Raw genomic sequence first — 14,750 nt, forward strand, 5'->3', positions numbered from 1 at the left:
GCCAGCGCCCCCGCAGTGGGAGTTATGTTGCTTCGTAAACCTTGCATCATTCATGTGACGCGATGAGGATGCATGTGTTGACACCAGACCTCTGTTGTTTAAGAGAAAGAGACAGAGAGAGGGGCAGACAGAAAGACACAGAGAGACTCTTACCCCTTTTCCATAAACGCTAACCTAGTTCTATTCCTATATGCTTTTCCACGTCACTGTGTACCTTTTTATACGTCAACGCTGTTCCATAAAACACTTATATCCACAATGGTGGACTACATTGTCTGTTTACAAATCGTTAGCCTCATAGCATAATTGCCTAAGTCATATTTTGGCCAAATTCTGATATCTAGCCTAACTCTATCTCCTATTGCTGCTGATGAACTGTGCTCACTGGCTATATCCTTAGCCAATCAGAGCGATTTTTACATTCCATAATACATATCTGCCTAATTCTGCATTTTGTACGCTAAATACAAGATTAGCCTTAAAATATGGCTTAGGCAATTATCCAATGAGGCTAACGAAATGTTGCTCCTGGCTTTGTGAGCCTACATTGGCATCCAAACATGACTAGTGGACATACTTGCCAACCCTCCCGATTTTCCCGGGAGACTCCCGATATTCACTATCCTCTCCCGTTTTCCTCCCGCGGTAAAAAATCTCCCGCAATTCTCCTGATTTCTGACAAGATTTCATGTCTCCCTGTTTCTCCCCACTTTCGTTATCATCACAACAACCTGTTGTTCGGAAAAGGATATTGGTTGAGTGAGCCCGCTGTTACCATGGAGACGTTTGCCACCGCTCCGCGGTAACAGCGGAGACGTCTCTCTGACACTACTCGTAGTACTCCTGGTATTATTTCTTGTGTTATTCTACCCGCACTCGTGAATAAACCTCAGTATTAGTAGTAGTATAAGTATAAACCGAGTATTTAAAGTATAGTATAGTAGTATAAACCGAGTATTTAAAAAGACAACAAAGAACGAAGACGAGACAATGGAGCCGAAAAGAAAAAAATACATTTGTAAATTCAATGAAGAATGGAAATCTGAGTTTGGTTTTCTCACTACAAGTTTTAAAGGTACTGGCCATGCCCTTTGTAAAGTTTGCCGGGTAGATTTTTCCGTGGAGCACGGCGGTCGGACAGATATAAAGCACCATGCCAATACAGACAAACACAAGAAGGCAGTAGCTGCTTCACAGTCTCAGCCAAGCATCGTTGGTTTGCTGGGGAAAGGGAGACCAGATGCAGTCATTTATGCCGAAACCAAAATGGCAATGTTGGTGGCAAAGAATAATATTCCTCTCAGCTTTACTGACGAAATAAATAAGTCAGTAAGGGACATGTTTCCTGACTCAGATGTGGCAAAGAAGTATGCCTGTGGGAGGACCAAAGCCACACAGATAGTAAAAGGTAAGCCATTAACATACCCTTAGAAACATATAAACATTTATTTTTTCGTAATGAAAATGATAAAAACAATTCATGTAAGGATAATTTTCCAAGCTTTCTATTTACTATGCGTACATGGGATAGGCTAATTTCACAGCCCATTTGCAGTGATGGTAAGAGTTTGAAAAACTGTATTTTTACTTAACAGGTGCCATTGCCCCAGAACTAGACAATGAAGTCTCACGTCTGTGCCAAAACCCCTTTGGTCTACTGTGTGATGAGGGCACAACCAGGAGCGCTGAGAAGGAATTTGTTATGTTGGCCAGAGTTTTTGACGAACAGACTGGAGAGGTAGTTACTAGGTTCCTGCACATGCCAGTGTGTAATATAGGCACTGCAGAGAACCTGTTCAGGTCCCTGGAAACAGTGCTAAGCTAAATAAATAAAAAATCCCTACTGTCCATATAAATGACAATACTCTTTAAAGGTTGACCACTGACTTGTAAGTTTGTGTTTTGATTTTTAGCGAGAGAAACATTGAATGGCAAAAAGTGGTGGCTTTCAATAGTGACAACGCCAGTGTCATGAAGGGGAGGCACAACTCTGTGGCCAGCAGGATTAAGGCAGTTCAACCAGGCCTTATCGACGTTGGCTGTATATGTCATCTGGTGCAGCTGGCAACAGGGTGTGGAGTTAAAGCTCTCCGCCAGCCAATTGAAGAGGTCCTGAGCAGCATATATGCTCATTTTGACATCAGGTAAGAAAATCCATATCAGCACATTGCACTTACTAATGAGGGTGTTGTGTTGTCTCTGTGGTACAGTTAGACCGATATTGGATGTAATTTTGGTCTCCTTAGATAAGACTTTTTAACCATTCTCCTATTTTTTTCCTTTATTTGACCTCAACTTTAGTGCCAAACGATGTGAAATATATAAAGAGTTTGTGGAGTTCACAGACTCAGAAAATTTGAAGCTGCTAAGGTACTGTGCAACAAGGTGGCTCAGCCTGCTGACCTGCATCAAGCGAGTCCTGAATCAGTGGAATGCGCTGCAAGCGTATTTCGAGAGTCATGAGGAAGTGGAAAAGCCTGGCAAGGTTAAGATGCTGGCAGGGCATTTAGCCAGCAAGAAGACCAAGTTCTTCTTCCTTTTCCTCTCCCAAGCGTTGAAACCACTGGCTGATTTCAATGTTGCATTTCAGGTGAGTCTCATAAGAATTGATTATTCAGTTAATCACCAACTATTTTGATAACCAATGTATTGGTATAAGTAATGGAAATGGAAATGGTTTCTATACTCCTGAGTGTAAACTGAATATATTTGGTTTGTGAGCAGTGCAAGTCATTTGGGGCTTTGGGAAACACTGATGCATGTTTTGACATTGATATTTGACCTAATTGTAGGCAGCTCTAATCATGAGATACGTGTTGACTCTTATCACCAGTTAATCTACATATTGCTAGTAAGAATTGTAGATAACTTAAAGGATGTGATATTCAGAATCATGTTATTAACTGAGGAATTGATTACGTATTTGTAGGCTGAAGGGGTGATGATACACAAGCTTCACAAGGAGATGACCAACCTGGTAAGAAGGTGGCTTGGAAGATTTCTCCCCGCTCACCTTATCGCTGATGTCCCACTGAAGGACATCAGTTTCAAGGACACAAGCCTCCAGTTGGAAAACGATGACCTCTGTCTTGGAGAGGAAGCACAAATGTTCTTGGAGGACAAGATTGATGAGCTTTCCTCTTCAGTCCCAGAGCTTCTTAAGTAAGCTTTAATGTGTAATTCAAATAAGTAAACCCCATGAAGAAAAAGCTGAAATACCATCATACATTGGTTGTAATTGCATCTGTTCATGTGTCATAGGGCAGTGAGATACTTCTTTGTAGCTGTTACCACCAAGATGATGTCAGCATTTCCCCTGGACAACATCATGCTCCAGAACCTGACAGCGCTTGACCCAGCGTCAAGGCATCAGTTTGCCCCAAAATCAGGTATGGTAATCATATAAATAATAACAAATAAATTCATAATTGCTTGCAGAGGTTTTTTACAGAAAAATAAATATCCAGTTCAGTTGTGTAAAAATGTTTGTATTTGCAGTGATAGAGCTAGGGAAAGGACTGCCACAGCTCAGCTTGGACATGGCTAGCCTCAGGGAAGAAGTTGTAGAGTACCAGGTGGTTGACAGGGCAGAACTTCCTGAGGAAGCAAGAATTGACAGGTTTTGGGCCATCATGGGAAAAGATGCTAGGTTCAGGAATCTGAGTAAATTGATGAAGGCATTGCTGTGCATTCCGCACAGCAATGCCTCTTCAGAAAGGGTGTTCAGCATGGTCAGAAAAATAGTCACAGAAAACAGGATGAGGATGGACAACTCCACCCTCTGCTCACTTCTGTCCTGCAAACTAAATTTTCCAGGACAGGCCCACACCTACGTTCCCTCAAGGAAGGTGTTACAGGCTGCAAAGCATTGCACTTTCAACTACAATAAGCATTGACCTACATGTAGCAGTTTACATGATGTAGTACTTTGTAGTTTTGTTTAGGGTTAGGGAAATTAAATCTATTGATATGTAATAATATGAAATGTAATAATATGCAATAATAATATGAAATGAAATGTAATGACATGAAATGTAAATTAAATGAAAGTATTCAACATAAAATTTAGGTTTCAATTTACTTATTTTTTAGTTTGTTTTTTTATTTTAAAGTCACCAGAATGCGGGAAACAATGTCTTCAAAGCTGGAAATTTCCTGGGGGAGGACCCCCAGACCCCGCGCTTTAGTTTGGGAATTCTCCCTATTTTCGAAGTCTCAAGGTTGGCAAGTATGCTAGTGGAATACATATGGACCTCTATTGGGGACCATACTGCTAGCTAAGAGACTGTTCGTCACGTCTATGGACCACTGCTTTGATTGGGTGTCCATAGTGAAGCTCTGTTTTGTAAAAAAATGGCAGTCAAGACGCTTTTTATTGGTCGAGTTGGTCCCGATAATCCAGCCCCAAGACCCTGGCGTAGACTGTTCTTGGTGCGAGACCAGCCAAGTGTCGGTGCTGCTCTGGAACCAGTTTCTTCTGGCCAAGTGCTGTTTTTTTCTGGCTTCGAATGTGAAGAACTGATTCGAGGTTGGGAACTAGCTCCAAATGGCCCTGGAATCGCATTGTTGGAAAAAGGGTAAGAAAGAGAGAGAGAGAGAGAGAGAGAGAGAGAGAGAGAGAGAGAGAGAGAGAGAGAGAGAGAGAGAGAGAGGGGCAGATATTTAGAAAGAAAGAGTGTCTGATATGAATAAAAAAATATAGATTCAATATAATTTTAGTTTTTAATGTTTAATAGGTTCACTTAGAGAGCACCATAAACATGATGCCTCTCAGGACGAATATAATAAGAAAGAGAAAGAATAAGAATGTCATAATAAAGAAACATGACATTTTCACATTTTCAGTTGTAATTACATCAGAGCATGGGTTGTTTTTCTTTGAAATGGATATTGAAACTCTTGTCTCTCTCTCGCTCCTCTTTCATCTCTCTCTCTCTCTCTTTGTCATAGTAAAGTTATCAATCATTGTGATTTAAATGCTTCAGGCATCACTAGCCGAGTGGCTGATTCTTGCCCTGGGGGCGACCTTCTTGCTGTTATTTTGATGTAGTTTATTATTTAATTACCAAGCATACATAAGTGCCTGATTAGGCTGATGCAGGAGGGTATATTGTACCTCGCACGGCTAAACACTAAAGTCTAGCTACTGATGTGAGCGAGCGAGCCGGTTGAGAGAAGGGTGATTGAATCGCTGTGTGATTTATTAATGAGGCATCCTCCCGGAGAGAGACACCCGTGAAGCTGTGTGAAAATAGCAGGACAACGGCCCCCGATGCAAGGCCAGCATCATGTACCCGTTTCTGCTCTGCAGGGTGGGGACATCACTGCTGCTGGATTATTTACGGTGAAACGATTTACATGTGCTGCGTTCGGGTCAGGGAGGGATTATAAATACTTCAGATGAGGGCCTGCCGTGCTAGGTTTTCTGCAACTAATCTCTGTCTCACTCTCGCTTTGTCTCTATCATGTCACTCAACTCAATTTAATTTAATTTGAAAAGGGCATTGGCATCGGAAATAAACTTTTCGATTGGTGAAGAACATTCAAAGGTTAACAAAGGATAACAAGAAATAGTAGGCCTACTACAAAAAGGAAATATGTGAAATATTGATAATCAGGTACAGTGCATAAAATCTCTCCCCGTTGTAAGTTTGTATGTCCTTTTTTGGGGGCGGAGAGGTGAACCCTTTGTAGTGAGGGTAGTGAAAACAAGATGGCCGTCCTTTTTCTGATCATATCTCTGGAGTCTCGCAAGCCACTTTGGCACAGGTGAAAGTAGAGAGGGAGAGAATAGAGAATATAGAGGGAGAACGGGAACCAAGAGCACAGTAATGAAAAATGTTTTGGGGAAAAACAGATTTCCCTTTTCTACTTTGTCATACCCGAGAGTCATTCTGTGAGTTTTACACAGTGCTATTCATCTTCCTTTGCGCCATAATGGCATTCTCTTGTCCTGCTCACCACACTATAAAAAACTAATGACCCCTTTCCCCACAGTATGGGAAAAAGTGTGTCCTGTTGTTTGGCTATCAGAAAGTATATCTCAACTGTTTTTATCATTTGGATACACATTCTCCGTCTCATTCTTGCTTTACTTATGCTGTTCCCTGGTATTCTCTTTCCAGCTCACATTTAACATGAGCGACCATTTAGAATTATAATCTATTATTTGAAGCTATGTGCATGTGCAAGCATGAAAATAATAATGTAGCTAACTGCCCGTGGGCTAAATACATGTGTATTTCCCAAAAGTCATAAGAAAACTCCATAAATAACATTCAGCTGGGAACTGCATCTTGATGCGATATGAATTGGATGCTTTTCCACACAGTGAATATAAAAGTTGATTGTGCAGAGGTGAGTTATTGATTTATGTTCCATTTATGCTCTCTGTTCTAACTTAATATTGCAGCTCTATATCGCTTTGATGTATAAATCTTGTCTTTGGATGGGTCAACCTATCTGAAAGGAGAAGGCTTCGCTCGGGAGATATAGTGGAAGGGCACCCAGGGGGCAAGTGTAGACCAAGATTTATGCACTCCAGGAGAGGGGGGGGGGGGGGGGAGGATCACAGGACAGTAAGGCACCTGTCAGACCTGTGGTGATTTTTCCATTAGGCGGAGCATTCGCAAAGACCTGTATTTCAGCCACCTGACCTTGGCAAAAAATCCCAAAAACGAATGCGAACAAACGAAACAAATATAAAAATGTGTAAAATGTACTTTTATTCCAATCAAAAGAATGGTGGTCATTTTCTCTTAAAAGCAGCAGCCAAATAGATTCTCCACATACTGGAGGGGCCGAGGAAATTCTTCAGCGATGAATCGCAATACCAGCCATACTGAAAGTGTGTCTGTCAAGAAAGGTTCAACTTTTGTTGATGTGTTATTGTGCACAAAAATGCGCAAAGAGCAGAGGCACATACTTCTGGGGGTGAAGTCGGCTCGTCTCATGTTTTTTCAACCGTAAGAAGATAACAACAATACAGAAACATGTAGGACGAGGTATCTAGCCCGACGTTCAGAAAACGGATGAACCTAGGATAAACATTTCTTTAATTCAATAGAAATAACTTCCCCTCTGATGGGGGAATGGGGAATGCGAGCATAACCGTAGCTTTAGGTTTTTGTTCTGAAAGCATTTTTCTCAGTGCTCCTGTCTCTCTCGCCTGCAACCAGTGCCACCCCCACACTTTGAAGTATGAAAACACATCGCCAGGGGACGGGTGGGCGGGACGCAGTTAAGAGCAAGGTCGGCACAAATATAAACAACGACGCAAGTTCGGGTTCCGACGTTTCTGGTTTGTTATCAGGGGTCTCTTAATTCACAGCACATAATTAAATACTGGATAATGTCACTCTGTTTCTTTTTAAGGTTTTGTTTCTGAGGACAACGCACCCCAGCCCCGGCTAATGGACCACGCTTTGTAACGGTGCACAAGGGTGTTTAGAGGAAGGCATGATTCGATACAGGCAGACATTTTGACTCTCCCCTTTTTATTAAACAAGATCTTATGAATATGTTATTCATTATCTTTATGTGTATTTTTTCAAAGTTTCGAAGCAGGATATAGTCTATTATCAACCAGTGAAAATGAGGTCTTCACCGTTGCATTATTATTGAGCCAGATAGAGGTTAATTCGTAAGCAAATTAGTTGAAGTAGGTAGATTTAGGCACACAGCATTGTAGGCAATGTCAAACTGCTACAATGACCACTATCACTAGTAGTAAAGCTGTTACATTTTCCGATTTTTTACATAAATATCGTCATACACGTTAACCACGATGAAATGTCAGGAAGGTGTGACAGTGTGAAAAAATAGAAACTGCCCAAGCTTAGCCAGTAGAATGGCTGAGATGGGAGCAGTAAATGATACAGACAGGACTCAGTGGGGGTCTCATCATGATAGGATATTCTATTCATTTGAGAGCCGATGCCATGTTATCATACAATAATTATGGGATTTTATCCTTTGTGTTGGTTAAGCTATGGGCATAGTCCGCTATAGATTATTTTATGAAAGTGGCTCAACAGATCATATTGGATGCAAAACAACTAAAGGGAAAACACTATAAAGCCCTCTTTAGAACGTTACCACTTATGTTTCCAGTTAGATGACATATACGTTGCTAACAATTTCTATCCTAAAAGTAACACATTTTGGAGTTTGTCTTACAGTATTGTGGAAGCGACAAATCTCCCCACCCCTAGTAGCCTACAAGAGCAACGGTGATGGAGTTTGGTGGAGAGAAAATGTCCTGCCTGTATGTTTATCTTGAAGTTCTATACAATTAATCAATGAAAGATCAAGATACTCTCGTTTTGTTTGTAAAGATTAAAGATTAAGGGTGCTTTCAAACCAGAGCTTTTGTAATCGATCCTTGGAGCGTTTCCACTGATAGTACAAAATGTTTGGTCGGATGCGAACACTCCTTTGAACTCTAGTGTGGAAAATCAACAGACTCTGATCTTCAAGAAAACCGGGCTGGCGGTCCTCTTCCAAGCGAGTATCAGGAAGAAAAAAACCTCTTTACATATCAATTGCTTGTGGTCACTCACAAAAGACGCTTTAAAATTATTCAGTGACCGAATGGATTTATTTTAAAATTGTGGGGCGATCAAAGCAAAAAAAACATTTTGGGCGTTTTGAGTCTCCAAAAGACGTGCGACCAGCTCGAATGCAAAGCTTTTGTTGACAGTGTTTGGTTCTGCTAACAAAGTCTAGTGTCCAAGCATCAACTTCACCTCTGAATTGGGGTCTACAAAACTATCGGTGTGGAATCACTCTAAGTGAGACTGATTTAAAAAATAATAAAAACTCTTTCACAACATCTGTTGCTAAATCACATAAAACACACACACAGACACACACTCACACACAAATAGTGGTGGAGGTTTCAGTTCTAAAGCATATGGCAGCCTTGGCTAAAAAACCCAGATCAATAAAAGCTGGAAATGTAGATTCAGTTTTGCCCACTGACAGCGGAAAACCATTGATGGATAGTGGATCTATCAGTGCTATTGACAGACGATTCTGCTCGTTAGCTTTTTACGGCCTTCAGTAACACCTGGCTTAACCGTAATGTGATGGCTTTATTCGCTAGCGCATTAACCACACTGTTCACCTGCTGATGTATAGTCAGAACAAAAACACCGGCGCTGCAATGTCGGTGAGGCAATGACAAAGTCCTGTTTAATGTTTTTATGGGTGTGAGGGAAGCAATCGCAGAAGTATTTTACAAATCAAGTGGATTAGGGTGATGCAATAATGGCGAATTGAATGAATGCGAGTGTGTTCAGTTCTAGCCCCTGGCCCAAGGTATGCACGTTGATTTGTGTGAAGTTAACCCACCTTGGACAGGTAAAAGAGCCGGTAAATACAGTGAAACAATGCCATTATTATAGTGTGTCCCCTGGGTTATCAAAAAACAACCAAACAAAATGCATGCACACTAGAAACATATTGCATTTTTCATTCACGTTTCCTTCTATATGCAGGCTTTTTCATGCATAAACTGATGATTTTCCATATCTTTTTTCATTTTCTCAAATCCACATGACTGATGTTCACTGTCTGGAAATAAAACCTAAAATCCCAGGATCGGTTAAGCGAGAAAATCGCCGGGTACATTTTGTTATTTTACTGTCTTGTTGTAATCCACCAAGCTCTCTCTGTGTAGCAAGGAGAGAGAGAGAGAGAGAGAGAGAGAGAGAGAGAGAGAGAGAGAGAGAGAGAGAGAGAGAGAGAGAGAGATGATGAGAACGAGGTGTAGCTGCCTTGGCACATCCCTATAAATGGAGCTGGCGTATTTCACACCTGTGTTACGGAAGGATTAATAGAGACTTTTAGCATAATAGCTGACTTTATGAGCACTGCTTCCCCCACACTGATGATCAAGGTCACATCTGGGTGTTTGACATCCGTTCAGCTGGTCCAAACTGGCTCTCTGCTCAGCTTACAGAGAGGGTGGGCGTGTGTGTATGACTGTATATGTGTGTGTGTGTATCAAGGCATGTGCTTTTGTCAGTGTGGTGTATGAAAATGTCTGAGTGAGTGAATGTGTGTGTGAAGATGAACGTGTCTGTGCAGATGAATGTGTGTGTGTGTGTGTGTGTGTGTGTGTGTGTGTGTGTGTGTGTGTGTGTATGCATGTGTGTGTGTGTGTACATGTGCTTGAATATATGTGTGTGTGTGTTTGCTTTAATGTTTGTGTGTATGTGTGTGTGTGCAGTGTAAATGTGTGCGCATATGAATGTCTGTGTCTGCATATGAATGTGTATGTGCACATGAAAGTGTATGAGTGTGCATGTATATGAATGTGTAGGTTTGAATTATGTGTGTGTGTGCGGGTGCATACAGTCCATGCGTGAGCGTACCTGGAGTGAAACGCATAAAAAGTGAGTGTGCGTGTCCAATGATATCAGGTAGAGGCGTGAGCAGTGGGCTGGGAGAGAAAAGGAGACAGGCTGGGGAGAGGAGGAGGAGGAGGATGGAAACACACATGAGGCAGATGAGGTCTGACACAGTGAGGTCGGAAGGGAAAATAAGTTGGAAAGAAGAACCCCTGCGGAGAGAGGTGATGGAACGCCATAGAACGTTGAAAAGTCTCCTAATTCCTTATTTTCTTATCAAGGAGGAATTTACCCGACCCAACGTGAAAGAGGTAATAGCATCGCGATGATCCTCCTCTCCTTTAATTCCATGTTTGGTTTTAATTTGAAAATGGTGGATTCGGGAGTGAAAGACATTTCCGCACAAGGAGGCGGTAATATATAAGAATAAGCACTTTCAATTGAGTCGGGGGGTCCGAGGGATTTGTGGTCTCTCTCCAGTGAAACGACCAGATGGGTATGACAATAACCTGACACACGAGACTATATCCAACTATAGCAAATCACACGTAATTGCTTTGCATTGCATGCGTGCAGACGTTGTGTGGCGGATGTTCTTTTCTCCTGCAGAATTGGCACAGAGGCAACTGTTGATTTTGTACAATTAAATAGCATACATTTGAATATAATTTCTAATTAAAAAAAGTAAGTAAGTAAGGAGAGCAGCAGTTTATTGTAGATTAACCAATTTGTTCGACTTTAGCGAAGAAATGGTTGTACTACTTACTATTAAAGGCACATTCTCTACTGAGACTATAATTGCGTTCAATATAAACAGCTTTTTATTTTTATAATCTCAGTAATACAAAAGCCGAAACTGTGTATCACGATTCTCCTTGCATTTCATAATGTGGCAAGCACACAAAACCAGAAAAATACTTGTTTTTCCTTCAGACAATTATGATCCGGATGGGAACGGATTGTGAACCGGAGCAGGTACTTCCTATCACAGGGATCCATGACGGCCTTCTGTAGCCGTGTCACTTCCTGTCAGAGTGGAAGAGGATGGAGGGAAACCGGTGTGTTGTTAATGACAAGCTCATTAGGACCTTGCTTCTGTAATTGGGACGTATTTACCAAGAAACAGGATTTAAGAGTCCATGAGGGATTTCGATTGAGATTCGGAACTGTGTGTGTGTGTCTGTTTGCTTGTGCGTGTGTGTCTGTGTGCTTGCGTGTGTGTCTGTGCGTGTGTGTGTGTGTGTATATGTGTGCGTGAGTGTGTGTGTGTGTGTGTGTGTCTGTGCTTGTGTCTGTGCCTGTGAATATGCACGTGCATTGTGACAGACAGATTGGAGCCATCTAGCAGCGAGAACTCATGGGACGGGCAGGTTGTCATGTTCTAACCAGAGGGAGGGATGGCGGGAGGGAGGGAGGGAGGGAGGGAGGGAGGGAGGGAGGGAGGAAGTGAAATTCCAGGATGCTGAATAAAATATCTGGACAGCGACAAAAAAAGGGTGCTGGAAGACTACTCAAAATGGACGACACATCATGGTGTCCAGCTGTCCTGCTTCTGTCACACAGGGAGGAACTACCACAGTGTACCGAGTGCTGGGCTACACACGGGTCAGCCAAGGCTCTGTCAGCCAGTCTGCCTGGCCCGCTCGCTGCTCAGTGGATGCAGGCAGTCACAGTTCAGAAGTCAAGTTGCAAACACGTATAGACATACACACTTTTCAAATATGACAGCTTACCGTACAAGAGAAAACAAGGTGCTTTTTCAAAATAACAGTAAAGGGTATGCTAACCCGTGACTTATTTCACCCTCCACAGGATCCATGCTAGCTTCCGCATCCAACTACAGAGCTATGACCTCCACTGACTGGAACTAATAGGGAGGTTTGAGGGCCCCATAGTAATCCTTGAGCCCAGCTACCATATTCCTAGTTAGAACGGCTCATCACATACAGCTGGAGATAATCAGTGAAGACATCCTAACACCCAAGCCACAGAGAGCAGAATGATGGTGCCTGGAGCTGAACTGAATACAAATAAACAGAAAAAAAACTAAAATAAAGATAATCCTCTTCATTGAGACTCCTCATTTGATACCAGTGGGCGATCGGGGGTTTAAGCTGTCCTTGTAATACACACGCACACACACACGCGCACACACAATGATTAAATCTCTCTCCCATGAGAATGCTAAAAACTATTTTGAACTCTCAAATAAGCAGGATAGGCCAGTAGGGGGCAACAGTGTGTCCACCCAGATGTATGCTGCGTAGGTAGGTCTACCAGCGTAACCAGTGGACTGTTCCAACGGTTAGGCCTACCTGTCAATCAAACATCTCGATGGATACTCCCACTTGCGATGTCACTATGACACAGCGCATGGCATATTATAAAACGGCTTGTGTTGGCTAATCGCTCACACCTGGTGTTGAAGAAGGTTCCTTTAAAATATTTTTAAAGAGGGGTGGGTATAATGGGAGACAGAATTCTGTATACTAAAACCAGCCTGACCTGATTTTTATTTTGAATAGGGAGAGAAAGGGGCGTGGCGCTCAGCATCCACTTAGAGGAAAGGTAAGGCAGTGGCAGCTGTTGGCAATTACTAATCATCTTGCTCTCTTATTTCTTAACACCTGAACATCAGCCTTAATTAAAACAGATGACAGAAATCTCACAAAACGAAGAATGGTTGGAGTGGAAGCATACAGACTACGGCAACACATGAACTTATTTATATTTCTGAGGATTTCTATTCGAGCAGAATAAACAGTTTGCCTAAGGCGCTGCTGATTCTGAATCATTAACAGTCTCACAACATTTTATCTCTTAACCAAATGATACAACCCAAATACTTTGTTAATGTATGATGTTGGTCTTTTTTTGATATTGTGGTTAAAGCATAACATTAAAATGTTCTTGATATTTGTTTATAGCTAAGCTCAACTGGACTTTTTATCTGTTATTATATTTGCAGTCAACACGAATGGCATTCAAAAAGCAACCAACCGTTCCCATTAAGAACCACCATGCAGGCAGCTAGCGGCTATGGAGTAATAAACTACACCTGCACGCTCGCACACTTTTTGTGCACTGTTTGGAATCACACAATTTCCGCTGGAGGGGATTCCAAACTATTCACTGAATTAATGTTAATTGGATGATTTGAATCTACTAAAACTGAGGTGCCACATCCTCCGTTGTTTGAACTGAGACCTGCAGCACATGACCAAGAGAAAGAGAGCACTCAACGACGATGGAAATGTCAAGATTTTATTTCCCTGTCCTTACGTGTGCTTGTATTTCACCCCGAATAATGTGCTCTCTCTTTCTCGCACAAACGAACAGTTAGCTTCTGTTTACTGCTTCGTTACTGTCTCTTCCATGGTAAGGAAGGCTGAAGCCGCTGAGTATAAACCGCTGAATGGAACAGATTGAATAGGCTGGCCTCCATAAGAAAAAAGGTTTTTTTGCTGCACTGGCGGGAGTGGATGGTTAGCGGGTGCAGGTGGGCAGGGGGTCCTTGAAACAGTCAAAGGAATGGATCCACGTCATTTTTCATGTTTCTTCATTGACGATGCTGAACGACAGCCGTGAGGTGTTAGGAGAGATATTATGCTTCATTGCGCACTCATGGTTACGAATACGACAAAAAGCTAAATCGGCGTTCAACGTGATTATTTATTTGATTTGTTGCCATGACCTCTCATTGTATTTTCCCTCCATTGGTCTGGTCAGCACAGAGCAAATGGAATATGCGAGCCTGATTCCCCTGAGTCAATCCAGGAGTCGCGGCAATGCTTTCATGCTAGACATTTGTTCCCTTTTACAATCAACATTGGAAACAATGGAAGAACGTGCAGTGAAACATGTACTTGAAGATGGTGCTTCTGTTGGCATTAAAACATTGTTTTTCACCGGTTAAAGGTAGAAGAGATAGTCGAGGTGGTCAGAGGAAATGTCAGCCATTTTGTTTATTTGTTTAAACTTTCCACGGCCTCTTCCGTATAAGAGACAGGCAGCCGTTGTCAATACAATAGTTTATTTGAGTGTATAATTGAAAACAAGGAGACAGCAGTCGCAATTCACAAGATGTTGTTTGATGTGTTGAGATCATATTTCAGAAATTGATGGATGTTGTTTTACAGCAGACCTCTTCAATGTTCATGTGTGTCTGATCATCATGTTTTATTTACCTCAATAATTTGCTCATTACAACTTTGTTCATCTTGCAACGTCTTCTCACTCATTTCCATTTGAGTGCCGGTGACACAGAACTGTTTCCACATTTTGTGCCATCAGCACACTAATGCAATGTATTTTGCCAAGCAACTAATGAAGAACAAATCTGTTATGATTAGCTATTACACAATAATAAGCTTGGTCGCATGGAGATGAATCTAC

This window comes from Gadus morhua, chromosome 18 (genome assembly GCF_902167405.1).
Source record: "Gadus morhua chromosome 18, gadMor3.0, whole genome shotgun sequence".
In the NCBI taxonomy this organism is placed as follows: Eukaryota; Metazoa; Chordata; class Actinopteri; order Gadiformes; family Gadidae; genus Gadus; species Gadus morhua.